Genomic DNA, 25,375 nt, shown 5'->3' with positions numbered 1-25,375 from the left:
GGGAATGACAAGTGACAAGGCAAAAAGGATATGTAGTCCTAATAGTAATGACAGGGCAGAGAACTGGGACTAGTAATTCAGCCTACTACAGAGGCATATGTTAAATTCACTTAGTGGGAGGCACTGGGGAGCACCTCAAAGAGACAGCCATTCACCTCCCAGAGTAGTTAAAATGGAATTACAATGAGAGCCCGTGTTACACTGCCCTTCAGAGCCTATCACATAAGACAGCAAGCAGTGGTTTCAAATATGAGCTCTACATTGAAAATCACAATGATAGGCAGGTAGGTAAAGGTAGGTATTGGTTTTCAGGTGAGCTGTTTCCCACCACACGGCATCTCTATTCATTGTACTCCTGGGCTGGCCGCACCACGTCCCAGCTGAGTCCACACTGAACCTGTGAACTTTGGCTTTTCCAAAAAAGATCAGAATTCTTGTAATGATGGCAGCTCTCGTGAGCTTTTGTCCATTTGTCTTATTTTCATTCTCAGGGTTCTAGATATGACTGTTTCTGTCACCTTCATATTCTGCCTACAGTAATGCTGCTCAGCATAGGAGAAAAGGGAGTGAGAATAGAATCCAGACAAACAGGAAATGGAGAGTGACCAGTCTGCCTGTAGCACTCGTGACAGACGCTGATGAACAAGTGTCCTCTCTCCTGCTGAGCTCACGCAAACCATCGTTCTTGTAACAGTGAGCTCCACGCAGCCATCGCCAATCCATCCACCTGACAAGGAAACTATTTGCCATCTTTTCCTAAAAGGAAATGTCCATGGTGCCAAAGATAGAGTGTCTGTCCCGAGAGATCTCCAAGGAGAGAGGCAAGGCAGTGGAATGAAAAGAGCTTTGACCTACGAGGGACACAGGTTCTGCCCCCAGGCCTGTGGGTGACCTCCTGTGTGACTTTAGGCAAATTGTTTTCCCTCCTCTGACCTCAGTTTCCCCAATGCTCATTGATATCTATGATGGAAGTAGTGGGTTTTAGTCCTGACTCAGCTGTGTGGCCCCAGTCATCTCATCTGGGCTTTCAGAATCCCATTTTTCTCATCTGGTAGAGTGAGGTCAAATTTTCTGCAATAACTGGGACAAGAAAGTGACCTGTAAACTCCAAAGTGTCAGAGAAATGGGAAGGGCTTTCATCCAAGGGCTTCTTGATCAGTCCTGGAAGAGCCAGGATTCTCCCTGCAGTGGCTTTTTCAGTTGACCTGGTAGAAGGCAAAGGACTGGGTCCCAGAAGCTTTGAGGGTCCCTTCCTCCCTGACTTGGATGCTTTTGCAACCTTTGCTCCCAGAGAAGGTGAAAGGCCCCGTTGCATGCTGGTGTGCATGTTGGAAAAACAAAACAAAATCCCACCACTTTCTCGCCTGGGGCCTCTTCTGAATCTCTCTGCAGAGAGAAATTAGGGATGCCCTGAAATTGAGAATGTGGCAGAGGACTGAGGCCAAATTGCTCACCACACAGTTATGTGACGGATGCTCAGTCATATCAGGACCCAGAAGACGCGCAGAGCCCTGCCCTGTGGGCTGTTTGAAGGTCACACCGACTTTGCCCTGCTGGGAAACGAACTCAGCGTGTCTGTTTGCGGGTTCCCCGTGCTGAGGGCATGGTTCCCTGGGGCTCTGGCTCCCCTATTCCCACTGCTGCTTGGCTGTGTCTCTACCATCCGCTTTCTGGGCCCTGCTCCAGAGCCCCTCCTTGTGGGGGCAACTTTTAGACTTAATTACTTTTGAATTCTCCTCTTTTTTGATGTGTTTTCCTCAAAATTTGTTAAAAAAGGGGTAACTTGGCACAGGAAGTGCAGCTGTGGCCTGAGGCTGTTCCAGTCTAATTGAGTCTGGGCCAGAAAGGAGCTCCTGACTCATCTCTGAGGGAATGAAAGCAGAATGACCCCTGGGACTGCCCTGGGGTCACGGGGTCACTCAGGACGGTGAAGGGAAATGATTTCTCTGGAGCACTTGCTGTGAGGCAGTTTTTCCTAGGTAAACCTCACAACCCACAGCACAGGGGGGGAGGTGCTCCTGCTTTGCAGGTGTGACTCAGGGAGGAAAAGAGCTCCTCCGTGGGGGAATGAATAGCCCCGTGGCACCTCCTTTTTCAGCCCCTCTGCCTTAACAGGTGTGTGCTGTGGAGGATAGGGTGTCATTCCGTTCTGTTCTGTGTCTTTAGGAACGCCCTTTTCTCTCTGAGTTTCAGTCATTGGCATTAGACCTCCTTGAGCTCAAGAATCCTATATTCCATGCCCTCTTAGCACTTCCCTCAGTTCTCCTTAGCTCCAGAACAGGCTGGATAACTTCCTGGGATGTTGGCATCCATTTCAAGGAGTGACGCCACAGACAGCTGTGGATCTAGTAGTTAGGATGAAAGAGGTACCTACCTAGATGTGGCAGGGAAGATGGTGAATGACTGTGAAGCGGACTGAAAAGATTCCTTGTGTCTGCAGTGGAAAACTAGGTGTTTCTGTTGGGCCGCTGTGCCTTTCATTGCCTTTGAGCTATTTCAGAGCTCTGTAAGTCATAGATAACTGAGAGCAGCGCAAATGGTTTGTGTTCATGATTTTTTTTTTCCAGTGCAAGTACAGCTGTTTTAGCACACCCGCTGTGGAATAAGCCACTTGTGCATCTATTTGTAGTTTCATTTCAACGTTGCTTGTTGTTTGTGTATATGTGATTCTTTGAACCAATTGTGACATCTTACTAGTTCCTTCACTGATTAACGAGCTAAATAAAATCCTTGATATGTGTTTATTTTATATTTCTGTGAGGGTCATGATTATATCCTTTCAAATAAACTCTCCTTGAACAATGTATAGTAACTGCAACATAAATCGGTTTGGCGTAGTTGGTGGGTAAAGGGTTGCAGGTGGGGGTATATAACCCTTTGTCTATACTTCCAGCCTAGAGGCTGCTTTTCTGGTCCAGACTATTTCCCTCAAAACTCTGGTCCCCTGAGTTTTTCTTTTTGCATTTCCTGGAAAGGGGCCCATTCTTCCCAGCTTCCTACTTCAAAGCTACCCTTGAAGCCTTGCTAACCTACTACCTACTTCTGGGTTTAGACTTGACCCATCATGATTAGGGGGATAGAAATACCTCCCATGGGGAAGTGAGAGGGTTAGATGAGGCTGTGCATGTCTGAGGGTACTTATCTGCAGTCATGTCAGGTACCAACGGAGATGGCCACTCGAGGGGTCAATGCCTTGTGCCTGCCTTAAGTTTGTTTATGAGAATTGGGCTCCCCATCTCCAGTCCACTCCTCTCCCCGCATCTGGTCCTTAGCAAGGCTGGTGGAATTCTTTGCCACTTAGAGATGAAATCTGGGCCTGAATAGCCGACCAGACCAGGATGTTAGGTGCTTCTGCTTCTCAGACCAGGTGACAGGATTTTCTCAGGCCTCCAGTATTTCTAGGAATGACCTTTTCCAGGATTTCCTCACCAGCATTTTCCTATTGACAAAATGTATTTTTATCCATTCTGAGTTGAACCCTACAATAACTCCTTGAGCTAGGCTGGAAGAGTTTGACTATCCCCCCACTTCACACATGTGAGTGTGTGAACTTCAGAGAGAGGAAGTGACTCAAGGTGAGTGTGGCAGGGAAAGAACCCACGTCAGGACGTGGCAGTCCTCAGACCTCTATCTCTACACTTCACTTTGATCCTAGGCTGCCAGCTCCCCGCAACCTGGGCTGTCTTAGACATTTGTGTCTTCGGTCAAAGAGAGGATCTGAGTGAGGCAGGGGAGGACTCTGTTCTACCCTTTCCTTATTCTTGGGATATTCCTCTGCCCTGATGTTAGCTGACTACTGTTCTTTGAGATGCAAGTAAAATGGGGTTGATGGCTTGAATGTTATCTCCTAGGGAGTGGGGGCCCTGGGGCTCTCCTAGTCTCTCTCCCTGGGAGTATCAGTTAAAATGCAGCTGGCCGCAGGTACCAGAAAACTCAATATACAGTAACCTACAAATTAGGGATTTCTCTTGATTAACAAGGAGTTTGGAGATGGATGGCTCAATGTCAGGGTCAGAGATTCTATGATTCTCTAGTCCTAGCTGTCCAATAAGTAGCTTCTGCCACATGTGGCTATTTAAATTTAGGTAAATTAAAATTAATAAAAATTAAAAAGAATTCAGTTCCTCAGTCATACTAGCAACATTTCAAGTGGCTAGTTGCTCCTGCTTTGGGCCAGTACAGGTATAGAGCACTTCCATCAGTGCAGAAGGTTCTGTTGGAGAGCAGCAAGATGTCTCCTGCTGTCTAGGTGTGGAATAGATGGCAAAGAAAGAAGAAAGGTAGAACATGATGGTGCTACCATGCTTGTTCCTTTTTATTGAGAAGGAAAGGCTTTTGTAGAATTCCTACAAGACTTCTATCAGTGTCTTACTGATGATGTCACAGGGCCCCTCCTAGCTGCCAGGGAAGTTTCTGATAGCAAGAAGAAGAGAGAAGGATTTTGGGCAGGCAGTTCTGTGATGGGGAGAGGCTTATCTTTTCCTGGTCATGTCTGCTCTGAGATCCTCTTTCTGCCCAGTGTGTTCTAAGTCCTTGGGTTGTCTCTGTGTGTGTTGACCTGGTCTACCCCGCTTTCCCCAGCACCTCTTCTTCAATTTACACAAAAAAACCCCAGCAATACAAATGTCCACAGAAGTCACACTCTAGTAGAGGTTCCAGGGACTTGAAGGGGCCTTAGATCTTATTAATGCAAATCACTTAACACTAACGTTGGGAGTTCCCGATCTTACCAATCTGTCTGTGTCACACTGTCATGTTGCTCTGCCATCCGGTTTCTCCCCTCTGTGTTCCCATTATTAGGAGCCCCACCTCTTAGGCCACCTGATTCCCCTCCTTTTACTAAGTAGAGCAATTTAGGCTGACACTACAGACCACGTGGCCTGGGGGGGGGTGTCTCTTTGCACAATCAAAGATGCTGCAAAGCCATGGCAGTCTTCTTCATCCTCCCTCCCCCAGCCTCCTGCCTTTTCACTAGGGCAAGAGAAACAAGGAAAGGCCTTGGAATGTCCGTCTATTCCTTTCTCTGTCCCTATCAGCTCTGTCAGACTAGAGGCCACTGTATAGATGTACCTTCACTGATGAAAATGATTTCATCTGTCTTTGGAAGGCACCAACAACCACAGCTAGTTTTGATTTTAAATAACAATTTTTGTTCTATTGCATTCATATACAGCATTTTCACTATTGAATGTTGACAATACAATTAATCAGGCATTTTGGTTAAGAACCAGATTTTCGAAGAAATAGAATAAAATAAAGTATTCTTAATTCTGGAGGCAGAGTGGCCCATGAGTCAGATCTGAGTATGAGGGACAGTCCTGATGGCTGAGTGACCTCAGACAAATGTACTTAAACTCTGTGCAATGCGAGGGTTAAATGAATTAGAGACCCATGGACCATGGTCTTCAGGCCAAATTCTGCCACAGGTCTGTTTGTGTTATAACCCCTGAGCTACAAATAGTTTTTTCATTCTTAAATGGCTTTTAGGGACTTCCCTGGCTGTCCAGTGGTTAAGACTCTGAGCTTCCAGTTCAGTGGGCGCGGGTTCAATCCCTGGTTGGGGAACTAAGATCCCACATGCTGCACGGTGTGGCCAAAAAAAAAAAGGCTTTTAAAAAGTAAAGAAGGATATGCAACAGATATTGGATGTGACCCACTAAGTGTAACAAATATACAACTTGGCCCTTTACAGAAAAAGTTCACCCTACCCTGGATTAGATGGTCTCTGAGTGTTTTTCCAACTCTCAGGGTCTAGATGTCTGGGATCCTGGTAGACTAGATGATTCAGGATGTGTTAAGTCCAAGGCCTTGTGAGGCTCAACAGTAGTTTCCTTCATTTCTGGGGTCTCTCGATTCTGTATCAAAAGGAAAATGGGAGGGGGCATGACTAATCAGGGACTGAGGCTGGAAGTTACTGGAGGATGGCTTTACGGTAAACCTGCTGACGTGGTCCGTGGAGAGATATTTCCCTCAGCAGGTGAGCAGCAGGCATGTACGTCAGATACTGGAAACTGTGGGGCAGAACGTTCTGGCCTTCTAGCCACAGCCAGGCGTGCCCGTCCGGGGCAGGTGTCAGCAGCTCCGACTGCGGTCAGCTGGGCAGCTCTGGCACCAGGCTGTGTGTGGGGGGGGCAAGGTTGGAGGTGGAGGAGTTGGGGTAGGGAAACTGGGTCACATTTGCTCCGCCTGGAGGCACTGAGGTCTTGAATTCCCCCCTGGTAAGGACTTTGTATGGGGACTGCTACCCTTAGCCTCTTACTCTGAGGTCTGGGAAACCAGGCCTTTAGTGCAGGGCTTCGAAGAAGCCCAGTCTTCACTTCCATTCGTCTCCAGGGTGACCACGAGCAAGTCACTTCACTTCTCTCTGTTTTCTCAACAGTAAGATGGTGCTAATGAATCCTAATCTACAGACCTCCTTGGGTTGTTGAGAGGGCAAAAGCAGATATTTTATGGAAAATCAGTTACAAACAGAAAAGTACAATAAGGCCCCAAAGGTTCAAGGGGAGCTTTCTTTAAAAACTACCATTTGTTGAACAGTTACTGTGCCAGGCACTTGGATAAGCTCTTTACATAGTTTATCCATTTAAACCTCAAAACAACCCTCTGAGACACGTATTATTATCCCTGTTTATGGACGAGGTGACTCTGGATCACGAGCATTTTAGGCTGCAGCACTGGGATCCAGTCCCAGGTCTGGGTGATGCAGTTTTTTTGCTCCTAACCACTTTTCAAGGTCTGGAAAGACCATCAACTTCTGGAATTGACACTTAAGTGGCTCTGTGGATTCCTCATTTCATTCGTGGGAATGGCTAGTATTGCTTTAGACTGGCCTATATTTTTGTCGTCTCATAGAATTTTATTTTGGCTCCTGAAAATTTGCATGGGTGATTGTCCTTATTAAAGCTCTTAACTGGCGTATTTATACTGTTTAGTAACTTTAGAGAAAAGAAAAAAGACAATGTTCTCAGGAAACAAACACCCAAAAATCTCAACCCCAAATAAAATAATCATAGCCATGAAAAACCAGTTAAGATGAAATTTTGATGTTTGTGCCATTAGAGGTTTCAGAATCCTTTGATTTTTATCTTACCTCTCCCACTGCTAATTCTCACCTTTTCTGCTTGCGTTCGAGATAATTATGGGATGGAAACATTTTAGAATTACAGATGTCCAGTCATATCTGAATAATTATTGTCCTTTTATGGAGTCATGCTACAGAGTTTTCTAACCACTTTTATTTCCAATATGTTAGTCGAATTTTACAGACACTTTCTGAGGTCTGGAAAGCATGAAGTCTGTTGTCTTTAAGAGGAAGCAGAGGCTCAGGGAGGTTAAGTGACTTACCTAGACTCACACAACTACTACACAGCAGAGGTAGAATTTCTAGGACTCACCACATCTACCCACCTCCTCTGGGGAGGGCAGCCTACTCTGATTTCAGGGTGTATCCAACCACTGCAAATATTGGCTGATCATGGTTTAATTACTTTTCATCATTAAATTCATCAAATTAATTTATTAAATTCATTACATTTATTTATTTATTATATTATTATACTATAATATTATATTGTAGTTTATTATACCAACATAAATTATAGTATACTATAATATACTATGTGTATTATAATATATTATACCATTTAATATATCATATATTATTATATTTATAATATCATTTATTATTTATTATGAAATCCATTATATTAATTTATTAAATTCATCACATTAATCATATTATATTATAATGTATTATAATGTATTATTATACTTATATATATTATAGTATGCTATAATATACTATATATAATAGTATATTTTATACTATACATATTATATATTATATTTAAATAAATATTATTATTAAATCCATTACATTTATTTCCTCATTAAATTTGTTACATTAATTAATTAATTTCCTCATTAAATTCATTACATTAATTCATGACAGCCCTGCAAAATAGGTATTTATTATCATTGGAGTTTTACAAATGAGGAAACCAAGACTTAGAGAGGTGGGTATTTGTTCGTTTACTCAGCCAAATAGAAGCAGAGGCAGGGTTTGAACCCATCTCTGCCTGACTCCAGAACCATGCTCTTGCCAGCTGTCTTCTACGCCATCATTGGCATAGCCAGGGAAGGTTTAAAAGAGGCAGAAGGGAGGGTATAGAGTATCTTGGTTCCAAAACCCATTGGTATTTTATCTGGCCCACTGGAGAGCCAGGGTGCGCATCTTGTGAGTGACCTTAACGCAGGTTTGGTGATGGAGATGGAAGGTGTGTCCTGGCCTCGATCACCAGGAGATGGGTCTGCACGAAGGCAGCTAAGAGAGTGATCTAAAAGCAGCAGCAAGTCTTGTCAGTTTGGGCAGGTGAAGTGTGTGCCTATGTGGGTGTCTCTTCCCTTTCTCTTTTCTAGCTCAGGATTCAGGGGTTAATAACACTTATTAAGCCCCTCTTAGATACCTTGAGCTCACTGCAAGCTGCATGCGTATGATGTCCGTTTCAAAAAGGAGGAAATGGAGGCTGAGAGGCGTGCCATGACTCACCCGAGATCATACAGCTGGAAGGGGCAGAGCTGGGATTTACGCCTAGGTCTCTCTGGAATTAAGACGCTCCGCCTGCTGCCTTTGTCTGTCTTTTCATTCAGTCCTGGACCCCTTCTTTTTCAAGTAGCACTCCCTGCCATATTTCTAATCTCATTTTTCCCCAGGCCCAGCTGCTGGAGAAGTCCATGCTGGGCCCAGGCAGGAGAAAACGCAATGCCCAGAGACCCAGGTGCTGCTCCTGTGTACGTGCTCTGCTGGGTCAGTGAGCTCCTGACTTCTAGTCCTTGTTACCTTACTAGCAACTTGCATGACCTGGGCAGGCGGTCCCCATGAGGATTAATGGTAGTAATAGCTAACAGATGCCCAGCTCTGCACGCTCACATTCATTCTCCATCTGAACTGGGAAGGCTCAAACACTTCATGAGTGTCGCCCCCTTCCTGGGTTCCTGGGTGCTGCTCTAAGCTCGGCCAATAATATTTGTATGGCCGTGGCTCCTCGCCTTCCCTTTTTTGGACCACAGCTTTTCCATCTGCAAGTGAAAGAGATCCTTGGAAAGCTTCCAAGGGACAAATCTGAGGCCTGTGGGTTCTGTATAAAATTATCTCCTTTGTTTTTCAAATTTTGAACTATGTTAAACTACTTCATTTAATTTTATAGAAATACCCAAACAACAACAACTCTCTCAAACCTTTTTTTTTTCCCCTGTTTTTGCGGGGAGATCCTTTTTTCTTCTTGTAGTATGACCTTTGCCCATTATTCTCTAGTCCACCTCCAAGAAATGGGGAAGTGGAATTTAGCTTTGAGGCGACTACTTCTAATCCAGCACAGTCTTCACTGTCACGAGCTGAACCCCTAACAGCACATTGGGATGATGACACACGTTCCACCCAGGTGACCGTATCTGTTTCCGTCGCCAACCTCATCCCTCTCCCTCTCACTGAGGGCTCAATTCTTGGACAATTTTAAGAGCTCATTTGAGGGAAAAGCCCATTTTTTCCACCCCGACAATAGAGATTTCTTTTTGGATCAGCTTTAGAAACTGCAGCCCAGGGAAAAAGATGGCTCCCTTTTCTTTGCCAAATGCTTTTTCTTTTCCCTTTATGGTTATTTCATGAGCATCTTTTCACCCATCACTATCCCACCCTCACCTCTGTGCTAACTGGAAGTATGGATCTAGGATGGCAAACAGGACATGAAACCTGGAACAGTGTCTTACCAGGCTGCAAGGAGAGCTGCAATGGTAGGGGTCTGGTTCCATTCCTTGCCACTCTGTCCCTTATGGCTGCACAGCATCTCCCGGCCAGGTTGGGGAGGTTTTCCTCATCACCTCTGAAGCATCATAAATCAGCTGCCCCTGCTCTATGCTTAGCTGAGCTCTGGAGGTTAGCAGAGAAGTCTGAAGGTCTACTTTTTGTCCTCAGGGGGTGTTTTGTTGAGGCAAGTAGATTTGATTGGAAAAAGTTCAGAGTTGATTAAGAATGGTCTGGGGCCCTACTGAAATTACTAACATGCCTCCTGCTCCGCCCACGAATTCTGGGGCTCCAGGCTCTTCCGGGTTTGTGCTAACCACCTGGGGGTTTGCAGATCAAAAATAAATTTAGCTATTTGGTCTTTGGAGGCCACAAGATAGCCTGGTAAAATACCACTTTCATAGTGTCCCTGCTTTGCTCAGGAATACACAGTGATTCCTCGTGATAGTTTTCTGCTTGTATGTAACGATTACCCACAAACCTAGTGGGTCAAAAATTTGGGAGCCGCTTAGGCATGTGGTTCTGGCTTCAAGAGGGTGTGTCCTCACATCTCAGCAGGGGAGACAGATTCATGAATGCATATGAATGTTATGGTTGATGTTACCAGCTTTGAGTGTGAACATAGTCACAAAAAATTATTAGGCAATATATTTTAAGAGCGAAAAGGCCTAAAGAATCTTGTAAGACGGGTGTACTCGATCTATCCTAAGAAACAAATACTTCCAATCGTGTAGAAACTCCTGGGTATCCCTTTCCTATTGCATGTTCCCCACCACCTCTTCACCCAAATGGTAACCAGTTCCTTGAATGAAGTCTTTATCGGTCCCAATCATTTCTCTTATACTTTTATTGCACCAGCATGTATACCTAAACAATGTGTAGCATTACTTTGCGACTTTTAAATTACATTGAACTATGTCATAGTGCACGTGCTTTTCTGCAGTGTGCTTTCTTCACCCAACGTGCTACATGTGAATACCCTTGTTCATCCAGTTTTTGCTGCTGTATAGTATTACACTGTGTGGCTATACTATAATTTATTTGTTCATTCTCTTGTTGATGGATACCTGGATTGGTTATAATTTCTTTCAGATTAATCGTAGGAGCTCTCCCTGCCCCGATTAACAGAATGTTCTCTATCACCCCCTTGAGATTCTATGATACCCCCCAAAATGGATAGGAATCTTAGGGATTTTCTTAGGCATAAGGGATGAGTTCTGCTCAAGAGCTGAATCAGTCCATGGCTGCCCTTGCTTCTGTGATAGTTACATGCCGTCACTGCTCAAAACTTGTTTCTCGTAGTCCTTGGCATCCTTATTCCCTGATATGGTAACATCTCCAGGAGAAGAGCTGAGCAGGTGAGTATGAACCAAAGAGCCCTGACCTGGAGTGTGAGCTTGGGCCACTGCTGGTCCCGTGCAAGGACCCAGTCATCACCAAGGCTGTCCCTGCAGCAGGGCAGTGGGGGCAAAGACTCCCACCAGCCCCGAGCGCACTGATCTAGGTAAACGATCGGTAACCATGGCTACAGCCACGCTGTGAGGTTGGAATTCTCCTGCTGAGGCCTCTAGAAGCACAGCCTTTCATGTATTGGCATTAACAGGAGGCACGTCTTCATTTTTCGGCATGGGTCTCTTAGCCTCTGTGTTTTAGTTTTCTCTTCTGTCAAGAATGCATTACCCCATGTGATGCAGACAATCATAGTCATTGATTGCTTAGCTGGAAGCAACCACTTCTAGTAGGGGCCCCTACCCCTGACATACCCTCCTCCTTCCCGAAGGCAGTCGCTCTTTCCTGGGCTTCCCTGTTAAGAGGCTACTTAACTCTGGCATGGCCAGGACACTGCTCTTGGAATGAGAGGACCCGGCCTAGGCCCCACTCCATCCACATTCTTGCTGTGTGATCTTTTTCATATTCCTTAACCTCTCTGAACCTCAGGTTCCCCATGTGTAAACACAGGGAGAATCACCTCTCTGCAGAGAATTGCTATGAGGGCAAAATGAGACCATGGACTTGAAAGGGCTTGAGAGGCTGGAATGGGTGGGGTGAGGGTGGGGGTCTTTTCAGCTTTGGAGCAGCGCATTCTTTTGTTAAACAGTTCTGACTTTGCAAACATGTGAGTCGGGTCCTGCTTCCCCACAGCAGACTCTCGACAGCTTTTTGTGAATTCAAGACTCCCAGCATGTTCAAAACATCCGTCCACACCCCAGGTCTTTTCTTCTCCAGAAAAATCTTCCCAGTTCCTTCACAAATTATATTATGGGTCACAGTTTCCATAAAACAAAAGAAGGTTGTAGAATATAAACTGCTTGCAAAAATATAAAATGCCACATAGTTCTAAGGTGATATCATTGTTAATGAGACCATTTATTATTATCACTATGGTGAGAATGACAGCCTCCTCTGTTGAGGGCAGAGGTCACTGATGACTTCCATGCCCCTAAATCCAGGGACACCTTTCAGGCCTCATCTGACTTGATTTCTCACCTGGCCACATTTCTTAACACACACTCTTTCCTTGGCTGCCAAGGGGACAACAGTGTGTATTTCACTGACAACTTCTTCTCAGCATCTTGCTGTCTCCTCTTCTTCAGCCCAGACCTGAAATGTTGTAACCCTCAGGGACAGGTCCCAGGCCCTCTATTCCTCTACCTCCTCACGCCATCCCTGGGAGTTCACCTGTGCTCACCTACCCCAACAGCTTCAATGACCGCTCATGGGCTCATGGCTTCCAGGGTCATCCAGTCCATACTTCTCTCCTGACCGCCAGCTCTATAACTCCAGCTGCCTGTTAAACATCTCAGTTTGGATGTCTTGTTGGCACGTCAATCTCATTGAGTCCTTCCCCCAATCCCAAACTGTCTCGTGCTATACTGTGAAAGCTACCACCATCCACCCAGTTGCCCAAGCCAGCAGCCTAGGAATCCTTCATGACTTCTTTCTTGCTTTCTATCCAGCGTGTAAAGAATTACCAACTCCTGTCAACACCATCTGTTTCTCCTTTCCCACCACCACTACCTCTGTCTAGGAGTCAACAGCTCATTTATTGCAGTAGCCCCTTATCTAGTTTCTTGAGCTCCAATGTTGCCCACTTCTAATTCAGTTTCTACACTGAAGCCAAAGAGATCTTTCTAAAGCCCAATCAGACCATGGGGATTTCGGGCTGGATGGTTCACTCCACTCCTGCTGGCCCTCCTGCCCTACCCCCTGCCACCAAAACCTGAACTCTGGGGACATTATGGAAGGAGAGTGAAGCATGGAGGCACTGAAGAACTGGCATGAAATCTGTGGGAAAACTCTGGGGAGGACATCCTGACTTGGCATGTGGAGGGAACATGAGCCAGAGGCAGACGGGGATGGGGAGCCTCACCAGGGGACAGATATGACTTCTGCTCTTTCCTCTCTCCCACTCATTGCCTCAGGGCACCAGTGCCTGCCTGGCACAACTCAGCTGTGACACAGAAAACTATGGGGGCACCTTGGGTTATCCCTGCAGCCAATACCAACAATAAGAAATGAGAAGTTCAAGTCCTAACCCCCAGAACCTCAGACTGTGACTGTATTTGGAGATAGAGTCTTTAAAAATATAATGAAGTTAAAATAGGGTCATTAGGGTGGGCCCTAATCCAATAGGACTGGTGGCCTTGTAAGAAGAGGAGAATGGGACACAGACATGTACAGAGGAAAGACCATGTAAAGACAGGGAGAACATGGCCATGTGCAAGCCAAGAAGAGAGCCTCAGAAGAAACCAATCCTCCTGACACCTGATTTTGGACTTCTAGCCTCTAGAATGGTGAGAAAATAAATTTCTGCTGCTTCAGCTATTTAGTCTATGGCACTGCGTTGTAGCTTCCCCAGCCAACTAATACAGACTGAAGGGAAAAGGGAAAGCTACCATTATTCACATGAGTTACGATCATCGACAAAGAAAGCCAACTGAATCAGCAAACCCTCTTTTAAAACTAATAAGAGGATTCAGCAAGATTGCCAAACACAAGACCAACTACTAAAAACCAATAGCATGTTTCCACACCAGCAAACACCAACCACAAAATACATAAGAGAAAATACGATGCCACTCACCATAGTTAAAAAACTATACCTAGGAGTTATTTTATCAAGGAATAAACAAGTCATCTATGGAAGAAAAATTTAAGTTCAATTAAAGGATGTAAAATGAAGTTTTAAATAAATGGAGAGATATTCTCCATTCCTGATGGAATAATATAACATTGTACACATGTCCACTATCTTCAAATTAATTTGTACATCTGATACAATTGCAATCAGAATTCCAGATAGATATGTTGAGAAACTTAACAAACTTATTCTGAAATGGATAAGTATAAAGGTCTTCAAATAGCTGAGGCAACTTTTAAAAAGAGGAGGGACATATCTTCTAGATATTAAAACACATTAAAAAGTCATGGTAATAGAAGAATTTTGTGGTTCTCATGGAAGGATAGGTTAATAAACCAATGGAAGAGGACAGAGAGCTCAGAGACAGACCACACATACATGGGAACTTGATATATGATAAGTATGGCACGATAGATCAATGGGAAAGGTCCCACTGACTTGCAGATGGCTTTGGAAAGCTGGCTGATTACATATATCAGAAGAGAACTGGATTCCTACTTTACCCAGAGCACAAAAGTGGCCTCCAGATGAATTAAAAACTCAAAGGTTAAGCAATAAAACTGATTGATTGAAGAAAATGTAGGGGAACATTTTTATAACCTAGGCATGAGGAAGTCTTCTCAAAGAAAACCCCAAGACAAAGTATAATATCAAAAATTAATTTATTTTTAATCAAAATTATGGATTTCTAATCAATGGGATTAGATAACCATAACCCGGTGGGAGGGATAACCAGTGGTTCTCAACTGGGGGTGATATGGCCCCCCATCCCAGGACATTGGCAATATCTGGAGACACTTTTGGTTGTCACAGCTGGCCTGGAGGCACTACTGGCATCTAGTGGGTAGAGGCCAGGGATGCTGTTAAACATGCTCCAGTGCGTAGGACAGCCCCTCAGGGAAGGATTATGAGGACAAAAGATCAGTAGTGCTGGGGCCGAGAAACTCTCCTGTAGGCACATATCACATGCAGATGCCACATCTAAAACCTGGAATATACAAGAAGTCCTATAAATCGTTAAGAAAAAGGAAACCCAATGGAAAATTGGACAAAGTGTACAAATAAGCAATCCACAACAATAGAAGCCAAGTTGGCTCATGAGTATATGAAGAGCTGCTCAAACTCATTAATAATGGAAGGTACGAGTTAACACAACAGTGAACATTTACACTCACTAGACTGGCAAAAATGAGAAAATTGGATAATGCCAAGCATTCACAGGGATCTGGGGAAGCAGAGACACATGCACACCACTGGTGGGGGTGTAGACTGACGTAGTGACTTCAGAGAGTTATCAGGCAGAATTCAGTCAAGATGGTGTATCCATACCGATGGACCCCCCAGTATCTGGTGAGCATCCAAGGCTTTCTACATAGGCCCCTAAGGAAACATATTCAAACATGCTCATCACAGCATTGCTTTTGGTAGCAAGGTGATTGGGAGATCCTTAGGGTACACTGGGGAAACAGAAGAATAAAATATGGTATAGGCACATGATAAAATACGATGCATCAGTCAGAATCCGCAGACTGGATATATGTACGGCATCGTGGATAGATTTTAAACAATTGTAAGAATTAAATGAAATAAAGTAGAACCGTGTCTGGCACACAGCTTTGAATGATGTTTTTGCACGTGCCACTTAGATAAAATTAAAACAAGTGCACATACAGATTTTACCAGAAAACGCACATCTGTGTTTTAAATTTACCTAAATTCGTTCTCTGTCTAGCTTTGTTCAACTCAGTACTATGATATTGTGTGCCAGACGCTAGTCTTTTTGTTACCCTCCTCCTCAAGGCCCGGTAGGTAATTATTTTAAGGAATTTGATATATATCATTCGTGTTGGGAATAAAAAGGAATAAAACCAGGAGAGAAGTGTTGTATTAGTCTGCTTAGGCTGCCATAATAAAACACCACAGACAGGGTGGATTAAACAACAGAAGTTTTATTTTCCCACAGGTCTGGAGGCTGGACGTTTAAGATCAAGGTGTTGGCAGGTTTGTTTCTCCTGAGGCCTCTTTCCTTGGCTTGCACATGGCTGCCTCTGGCTGTGTCCTCACATGTCCTTTTCTCTTTCTGCATGCCTCCCTGCTGTCTCTTCCTCTTCTTACAAGGACACCGGTTCTGTGGGATTAGGGCCCCACTTTATGACCTTATTTAACATTAATTACCTTTTTCAAGGTCCCATTTCCAAATACAGTAACATTGGAGGATAAGGCTTAGACATACGAATTTGTGGTGGGGAGAGGACAGTTCAGATCATAACAGGCCTATTGGTCTTTTTTTTTTTTAAGTTATTTATTTATTTATTTGTTATTATTTTTTGGCCATGCCGAACGGCATGTGAGATCTTAGTTCCCCCACCAGGGATCGAACCCATGTACCCTGCAGTGGAAGCACAGAGTCTTAACCACTGGACTGCCAGGGAAGTCCCAGGCCTATTGGTCTTGAAGGGGACGTGAGGAGGACTCTGGGATGCTTGTTTCCTGGTCCAGTTGCTGATGACACAGGTATATTTAGTTGGTAAAAATTCATTGACTGACACTTATGATTTATATGCTTTTCTCTAGGTATGTTACCCTTCAAAAATTTTTTTAAAAAAGGGTTAATTTTAGCAACTGCTTTTATTACCTTTACTGATATGTTTATATGGATTTTCTATTTTATTCTTTTTCTGTGGTTTTGTATTAGTTTGCTAGCACTGCCGTAACAAACTACCACTGTTTGGGTGTCTTAAACAACAGGAATTTATTTTCTCGCAGCTCTGGAGGCCAGAAGTCCAAGTTCAAGGTGTCAGTAGGGTTAGTTTCTCCTGAGGCCTCTCCATTTGGCTTATAGATGGCCATCTTCTCCCTGTGTCTTCACAGCCTCTTCCCTCTGTACCTGTGTCCAAATTTCCTCTTCTTATAAAGACACCAGTCCTGTTGGATTAAGGCCCACCCTAATGACCTCATTTTAACTGAATTATTTCTTTAAAGACCCTATCTCTAAATACAGTCACATTCTGAGATACTAGGAGTCAGGACTTGAACATATAAATTTAGGGGGACACAAGTCAGTCCATAACAAGTATAGTGCGTTAACGGATTGTCTGAAGGAATATTCTTGTAATACTTGAGTGTGATGTATTTTACACATTGCTTGCTGAATTCACATTGACAGCATTTTATATAAGATTTAAAAAATACTGTGGCCATATTTAAATTTGTCTTATATTTTATTTTATGGCAGCATCCCTATCAGGTTTAAGCATCAGGGTTATAATAGCTTTATAAAATGAGATAGGTAATTTTTGCTCTTCATTCTGTTCTATAAAACAACTGTTGTAACCTCATTTTATGTGTGCCTTGAAGGCTTGGGGAAACTGAACTGTAAAATTCCACTGCCTCGACAAAAAGTAAACCAAAGGGAGAAAAAGAAGAAGGGCACTTGTCAAGGTGGATGGTGAACACCATGAGCATATTTTCTTTATCCAAGGTTCAATTCTGCTTCCTCAAAACAGACAAAGGGATGAACAAACCAAGTCGGATCAAGTCACTCTCCTGCTCAGATCCTTCACTGGCTTTCCATTGCCCTCAGGAAGGAGCCTACTCTTTACCACAGCCTTCTAGGATCTTCGTGTTCTGGCTCTACCAGCCTGTCCCATCTTGCTTCCTAAACCTGGTTGGAATGCATTTGATTTGATCCTCACTCCTAGGATTTTGCTTAGAATGCTGCCCTTTCCCCCATATCCTTACCTGTGGAACTCCTCCTCCAGTTCCCATCTCAGAAGTCACCTCCTTCAGGAAGCCTCCCAGACCTCTCCCTTGCCAGCCCCCAGGCTCAATTAAATAACACTCTCTGTGCTCCTCCTGCCCCTCATGCTTCTCCCAACTTCAGCTCTTGCTACCCTGTCTCTCTTATTGCTGGGAGCCCTTCCATGGCCTGGACCTATAGTCATGGGCTCCAAGACAGACCCTGCTGGATGAGTGACAATCTGAGACCCCAGAGTCACATCATGAAACAGCTTTCCCCAGTTAAATAGGCAAAGAAGTGGGAGTCAGCTCTTTTAAGATAATGGCTCTCAAATTTAATCTAAAGTTAAACACTACTCAAGTTCTTGTTTTAGAGTGAGATGGAGTTGGGTGGGTGAGGGACACGCAGCTCCCTCTGTCTTTTCTTAAAACACAAAGCCTGCTGGAGGCAACTTCTAGTGCTGCTTCTGTGCCAGCTGAGTCAGGGTCCCTTGCTCTTAAGGGAAGGTCTCAATCCTCTGACTTTGTGTTACCTCCCATCTCTTCTTTTTGCCTTGAATGGACCTATTGAAAAATATCTGACTCTTCTTTGAGTCCCAGGGGCATTCACCCTCTGCATTGAGAACCTGACAGTACCCAGGGGATCTTGGAGAATAGCATCCCCTCCTGTGCTGTAGACGTAGGGAAACTGAGTCCAGACAGGGGAAGGGGCTTGTCCAATCCACCTCCAGTGGGGCAGAGGCAGGTCTGGACACACAGCGTTCTTGCTACCAGATGGAGACTCTGGGCAGTGTGTTTTCTAGGCCCAGTGTGAGGCCAGGAGATCCCCCTGTCCCCCAACTGGGCTGCTGTCTTCCCTCTTTCATGTCCCCTCTGCCCTCTTACTATGGACTGAATGGTATACCAGCTCCCCTCAAATTCACATGTTGAAGCCCTAACCCCCAGTGTGACTGTATTTGGGGAAAGGACCTTTAGGGAAGTACTTAAGGTTAAATGAAGTTGTAAGGGTGGGGCCCTGATCCAATAGGCTTAGTGTCCCTATAAGAAGAAATACAGAGAACTAGCTCTCTTTCTCTACCACGTGGGGATACAGCTAGAGGGTGGCTGTCTGCAAGCCAAGGAGAGAGTCCTCAGCAGAACCCAGCCATGTTGGCATCCTGATCTCAGACTTCCACCTTCTAGAACTGTGAGAAAAAAAATTCTGTTGTTTAAAACTCCCAGTCTATGGTCTTTTGTTCTGCGCTAGGACACCTCCCAATCCTTCATGGATCTGCCCTTTTCCTTACCTCTGATGGCTTCATTTGTCTAACCCTTTAGCTCCTTTTCTTCCTAAGATCCTAAATGTTGGCATTCTTTGAGGCTTTGCCCTTTACTCACTCTCTTTCCCCTCCTTTTCTCCTGTTCCCTCTCTTTCTTCTTCTTTTCTCTCTTCTATTCTTTGGCTCTCATATCTGCAATTCTAGCCTCACTGTAGGTAACATCTCCGTTTATTATTTCTTTCCTCACTCCCACATAGCATCTCCTGCTACCTCCTGGACTTTTCTACTTGAATCTCCTGCTGTCGGGGATGGGAATCCTCTCCTCTCCTACTCACCAGAAAATTCATGCCCCCTCCTGACTTCCCTGTTTACATGTTTAGCACCTGCCCCCCAGAAAGAATCTCACAGCCTTGGAATGAATTTCCATGTCACGCTGGCCTTCCACTCCCTCCCTGTGGACCAGAGAAGAGTGGGTGTGGGTTGCAGCCTTAGGGAGTGGTTAGTAAACTCAGTTGAATAGTCAAAAAGCACAGCTCCTCTAGCCACAGAATTTAAATACCCGGCAGGAGTGGCCTCTGTGAGTCATGAAGGATGAAACCACACGGTACCCACCTCTTGTGTTTTTCTTGGAATCGGGTGTGTGGGTGTGAGCATCCTCTCACGAAGACCTTTGAAGATTTGCGTCTTAAAAGGGGGCTGACAGTTCACCTGTACAGGATGCTCTGCAGGTGACAAAGCGCTTTCACATACCTTGATTCATTCCTACCTTGTGACAACCCGTGAAGTTGGGATTGTCATTTGCAGGCAAGAGCTGAAGAGTCTGAGCCCCCCGGGAGCGGCTTGCCTAAGGTCATCACGGTAGATGGCCCAACTGCCACTTGGAACCTGGTCTTCCTGCTCACAGATGGAGGAAAGAGCATGGGCACCTCTCACTGCCAAGTCCTCGACAGTTGTTACCTTGATATGTGAGGGAAGTTGAGGCTCACCTGAGTGGGTTTGCTCAGAGTCTCCCGCTGATGAGTGTTATCGTGAGGGTCTAAACCCACATGGCTCTGACTCCAAAGTCAGTGGATGTGTGAATTCATCAGGTTCATGGCCTTCTAAATCCAGGCCTTCCCACTGACCTAAAGGGACTTCCCGATGGCCACTGATGGCTTGTCATCCTGTTGCAGTAGTTCCCAATCCAGAGAGAATCATTATCTCCATCATCACCCTCACCTTTGGTACCACTTACTGAGTGCTTCCTGTCTGCTAAGCCTGCCCCAGATGCATTATATAACTGATGCTCTGGGCTGAATTGTGCCCCCCCTGAAATTCATGTGTTAAAGTCCTAACCCCCGGTACCTCAGACTATGACTATATTTGAAAATAGGGTCTTTAAAGAGATAATTAATTTAAATGAGGTCATCAGGGTGGACTGTAATTCAGTATGACTGGTATTTTTGTAAAAAGAGGACATTATGACGTAGACATACACAGAGAGAAGACCACGTGAAGACACAGGAGAAGAACACCATCTGCAAGCCAAGGAGAGAGGCCTCAGAAGAAACCAACTTAGCAAATCTTGATCTTGGACTTGTGGCCTCCGGAACTGTAAGGAACCACATTTCTGTTGTTTAAGCCAACCAGTCTGTGGTACTTTGTTATGGCAGCCCTGGCAAACTAATACAACTGATCTTATGAAGTTCTCACAGGCATTATGGGAAATGGGGAGCCTGAAGGAGGCAGGAGTGAGAGGGGAATAGGCCTCATGTGGTTGCCTGAGAGACGGCAGACAACCCGCCTGGTGCCCACAAAGTGGCAGTTATCCTGGTATGTCTCCGTGATGGGGACTGGCGGCCCTCAGCTCTGTGCATTCAGACACCCCTGGGTCAGCCCACTGAGAATGAAAGCCACCCAGCTGCCCGTGGCTGGGCTCCGGCTCTGTGCTGGGCACATGCCCGGTGCTGTACGCACACCATCTTGCTTCCTTTCCACGGCAGCCCCCTGGGGTGAGCGTGGAATCTCTTCACTTTACACATGGGGACGTGGAAGCTCGTGAAGAAGGTTCCCTGACTTGCCCAGGAGAACGCAGCTCATACGGACTAGAAGTAGAATGTGAGCCTAGTTTTGCCTGGCTTCAGAACTCGGAGTGACACCAGCCAACTCAGAAAGAATGATGCGCATATGGTGCCCCGCTGATGCCAAGGGGTCCGTTCCAATGAGAAGACGGCCCCATGTGGTCTGGACTGCTCTGGGGGCTTGGAGGGGTGTTCTGTTCCCCACGGTCATGCTTTCAGAAGTTTCCTGGTAATGCTGGCATTGGAGCAAGGAGAGGGAGAAAGCGTGCCTGTGTTTTTCTTCTCTTGAGCCAATAAGGCACAGTGGCTGCGAGAACACAGCCCCGGGCTAGCCTGCGTAGATTCACATCTCACCTCCATCACTTGTGTGCGGTGTGACCTAGGACGGGTTGTGTAACCTCCTGGTGCCTCAGTCTCCTCTTCCAGGAAGCATAGAAGGTTTTGCTCACAGAGCCCCCTCCTGGGGCTGCTGGGAGGACTGGCAGGTCTGTGTGTCTAAAGCCTCCAGTGGCCCCTGTCCCCAGTAGGATGAGGAGGGGGCACATATCCATCGAGGGTGGTCTTGGTGTCTGTGCCAACCTGTCCCCCTTGTCCTTCCCTTTTCTCGACGCCGTACACGATTGACCCTGGTAGGTTTATTATCGTCCCCCAAACAGAACCCAGTCCACTGACTGCAGATCATCCTCCCTGGGGCTTTGGAAATCAAGCTCTTCACACACAACATTCTTCTCTTCCACACAGACGGCTCATCTCTTCCTTCTTGGGTGGATTTGGTAACTTGAATATTCTATCCCTCTCTCTTGCTTCTAGGCCTTTGTACATGTGTCTCCCTTTGCTTGGAAACTTCTCCTCCTGCCTCTTTGATCAACTCCTACTCATCTTTCAGGTGTCAACTTAAATACCACCTCCCCTGAGAAGCCCACCCTGATTTGATCCTGGCTTCTGGGCTCCCACAGATCCTACCATAGAAATGGCCACAACATTGCAGTCGCTCCTTCCTTGTAGTGGTCTCTACCTGCACCTTCCCCTACCCATTGTACTGTGAGTTCACCAAGGGCAGGAGTGGCCTTCCTGTCCAATATTGGATCCACAGTGAGTGTCTGACACACAGTATGTGCGTCACACATTTTAATTGACTTAAAGGTGATATTGTATGTGAGGACAAAACTGATGAAAGTAACACTGCTGGCCCTGGTTATCCCTCGTTTGTTTTGCAAGGAGCACCCTTGGTTGGCATTGCTTGTTGGGGTGTGGAGAGGAGCAAGGTGGAAGCCTCCAGGGCCAGGCTTCTCTACTTGAGGGGCTGGGGAAGGGAAAAGAGTGTGACTCTCAAGTTCTAGGATTTGAGCACAGTGAGAATGAGTGGGAAAGGGCAGAGATTTGAGCAGGTTCACAAAGGAGAAAACTCGGTAGAGAGGGAGAAATGTTGAAGGAGGAGTTTAAAGAAGTTTTGTGTGTGAGAGGAGCTGTCAGACTCCCTCCTCGACGTCCTCAAAGGGCCTTCAATAAAGTGTGGTCCCTAGAAGAGAACCAGCAGCCCCATCACCCAGGAATTGTCAGAAATGCAGATTCTCTGGCTCCGCCCTGGATCTGTTGAATCAGAAAACCTGTGGGTGGACCCGGCAATCTGCGCTTTAACGAGCCCTCCAGGGGATTCTGACTCACATTAAAGTTTGGGAACCAACTGCAGTAAAACCATACACATCTTTCTGTTGCTCTGTAGAGCTGCTCTTGTGCTTCATCTGGGGAAGAGCCCCCTCCGTGTAGAGCTAGGCTTCGGGTGGAGCAGCAAAGCCAAGTGCTGGTCCCACTTACCTGCAAGCTCTTGGTGTGCATTTGCTCTCTTCTAACCTTGAGGTACTGCCAACAGCCTCTGTTTGAGACAGACTGAGGCTCAGAGAGGTAAGGAGCTTGATCTAGAGACATCACTGGACTGAACAAGTCAGGCTTTGGAGTTGAGACCTGATTTCTAGCATCACTTGTGCTTTTCTAAAGCATTTGTCACTCTGAGTCCAGGTATTTTGGTCTGTAAAATGGAAACATGGGTGCCTTGAGCCAGCAATGGGGTAACAGGTGTGGAAGGAAAGGGTAAGGAGCCTCATAGGGAAGATGCTGTGACAGTAGAAGTGCACGGTCCTGTTGCTTACTAGGGACATGGCTTCAGTAATTTGACACTTGTAATTGGAAATTGCTGACTCCAAGAGGTACTGTCTAAGGCTGGGGGAAAGAGAGAGAGAGAGAGAGAGGGAGAGGGGGAGAGAGAGGACTTGTCACAAAGCCTTTTTGCTCATGAATGCATTTGGAGGAAATCTTTGTCTGTGTCTGATTTCTGTGCATCTATTCAGGACTGGAATGAAAGTCAACAATGTGTGTCTTGGATGATATTGCTGCAGACCTATGGTTCGCAAACTTGGCTCACGGTTAGAATATCTGGGCAGTTTTATAAAATGTCAGTGTTCTGGCTGCACCCCAGACCAATGACTTTAGAGTCTCTGTGGGTGGGCCTGGGCTGCTGGTGAGGCGTCCAAGAAGTGATTTCCAGTGGAGATGACAGAGCATTAAAGATGAAGCTCAAAAGATTGTTATAAGGAAAGCGGGGAGGGGAGATTCCATTTACTTATCACCTATTCTTCTGTGGTCACATCTCCCTCTGACTTCAGCTGGGAAATATTCTTGGCTTTCAGGGACCCATGTCATTAGACTGATAATACAGTTTAGACCCAGATAGTCCAGGATCATTTTCCCACCTCAAGGTCCTTACCTTAAACACATCTGCAAAGTCCCTTTTGCCATGTAAGATGATATAGTCACAGGTTCTAGGGATCAAGGACATCTTTGAAGGGCCATTATTCTGCATACCACAAGTGCTTAGCACAGTGAGGGCTCGGTAAGTTTAGCTATGTTAACCTCATTTAGTTCTAGCAATGACTTGGAGAAACAGACACTATTATTCTGTCTAGTTTTTATCACATCCTTGATGTGTGACCTTGGGCTGGTTACTTAGCATCTCTGAACCTCAGTCCCCTACTCTGTATAATGAGGGATAATAGTACCTATCGTATGGTGTTGGTTTTGATAATAAAGTGAATTATTTCTAAGCAAAGTGCTTAGAACATTGTCTGGTATACAGTAAACTTCCAATAGGCATTATCTAAAGTCATCATCATCATGATAACAGCAACATCATCTTCATCTTACATGGCATGGAGAAACAGGTCATTCAAGGTTTCAAGGTCTGTCGCAGATACAAGTTTGTGATCCCAAGTTCTGTGCTTTCTTCTGGAGAAATGGAGGGTTCTCTGGAGTAGAATAAAGGCTGAGGGTAGACTCTCCAAGAAGCAGATTTCAACTCAGTGAAAGAACTTTCTATCAGGCAAGATGTCTGGCAAAATGTGCGCCTCCTTCCCTGGGAGCGGCAGGACTATTCCCCCATAGTCCTCTCTTCCAATTTTGGAGTCTGTGAGTCTGGCCAAGGAGGAGGGTTGGGGGCCCAGGGAGGGACAGAGGATGCACCTTGCTGGCTTACTGACCTCCTCCAGCAGGAACGGGGCTGAGGAGGGTTGGGGAGCTCACTTCATAGTGGGTGGCGAAGGCTTCTGTTTCTCCTCTCTGCTCCCATCCTCCCTTTTTCAGGAAGCCATGGCTTGTGCATAGGTTGTTGGCAGAGGCCATGTGAACATGGAAGCAGAATCAGAGAGGTGGCAACCTCTCCTGGATCATGGGGCCCTCACCCACCATTTTACAGATGACGAAACTGAGGTCCAAAGAGGTGCAGGGATTTGCCTGAGGTCATAATGCAAATGGGCAGAGAGCTGGGACTAGAACCCGGATCTTATGGTTCCCAGGAGCAGCTTCTCAACCCCCATCCCTCCCAGTACAAGCACACTGCCTGCTAGGCACTGTGCCAGATGCTCTGTTCCCAGCAGGGAAAAGACAGACACCCACCATGCTGATGTACTTCCTCTCCTGTGGTCCATCCTCGGTAGCCTCCTGTCCACCCTCATGTGTCAAACACTCTTCAGCCTCCAAACGTTTGTCCCTGCTGTTCTCTGTGCCTGGAGCCTCTTCTCCCTGCTCTGTGCACATCCTATTCCTTCACATCTTTGTTCCCAGGGAAGCTGATTCCAGCCCTTTGCCACATACACAATGGCTCCCTCTTCTTTCTCTCGTGGCTTCATTTTGTTTCCTTTGCTTATTCCCCATCACCGTCTCTGCTTACACTGATTGACTTGCTCATCGTCCCTTCCCCTCTTGGTGCTAAGCCCCACCAAAGGCAGGGACTCTGTTGTTGTTTTCACCACGGTGTCTGCATGGCCTCTGTGCTCAAAATATACCTGGTGACTGAATGAATGGATAAGCCTGCTTTCCAGTGGGCAAA

This window comes from Grampus griseus (assembly GCF_964374135.1).
Source record: "Grampus griseus genome assembly, chromosome: 6".
In the NCBI taxonomy this organism is placed as follows: domain Eukaryota; kingdom Metazoa; phylum Chordata; class Mammalia; order Artiodactyla; family Delphinidae; genus Grampus; species Grampus griseus.
Note: the sequence above shows the minus strand (reverse complement) of the source record.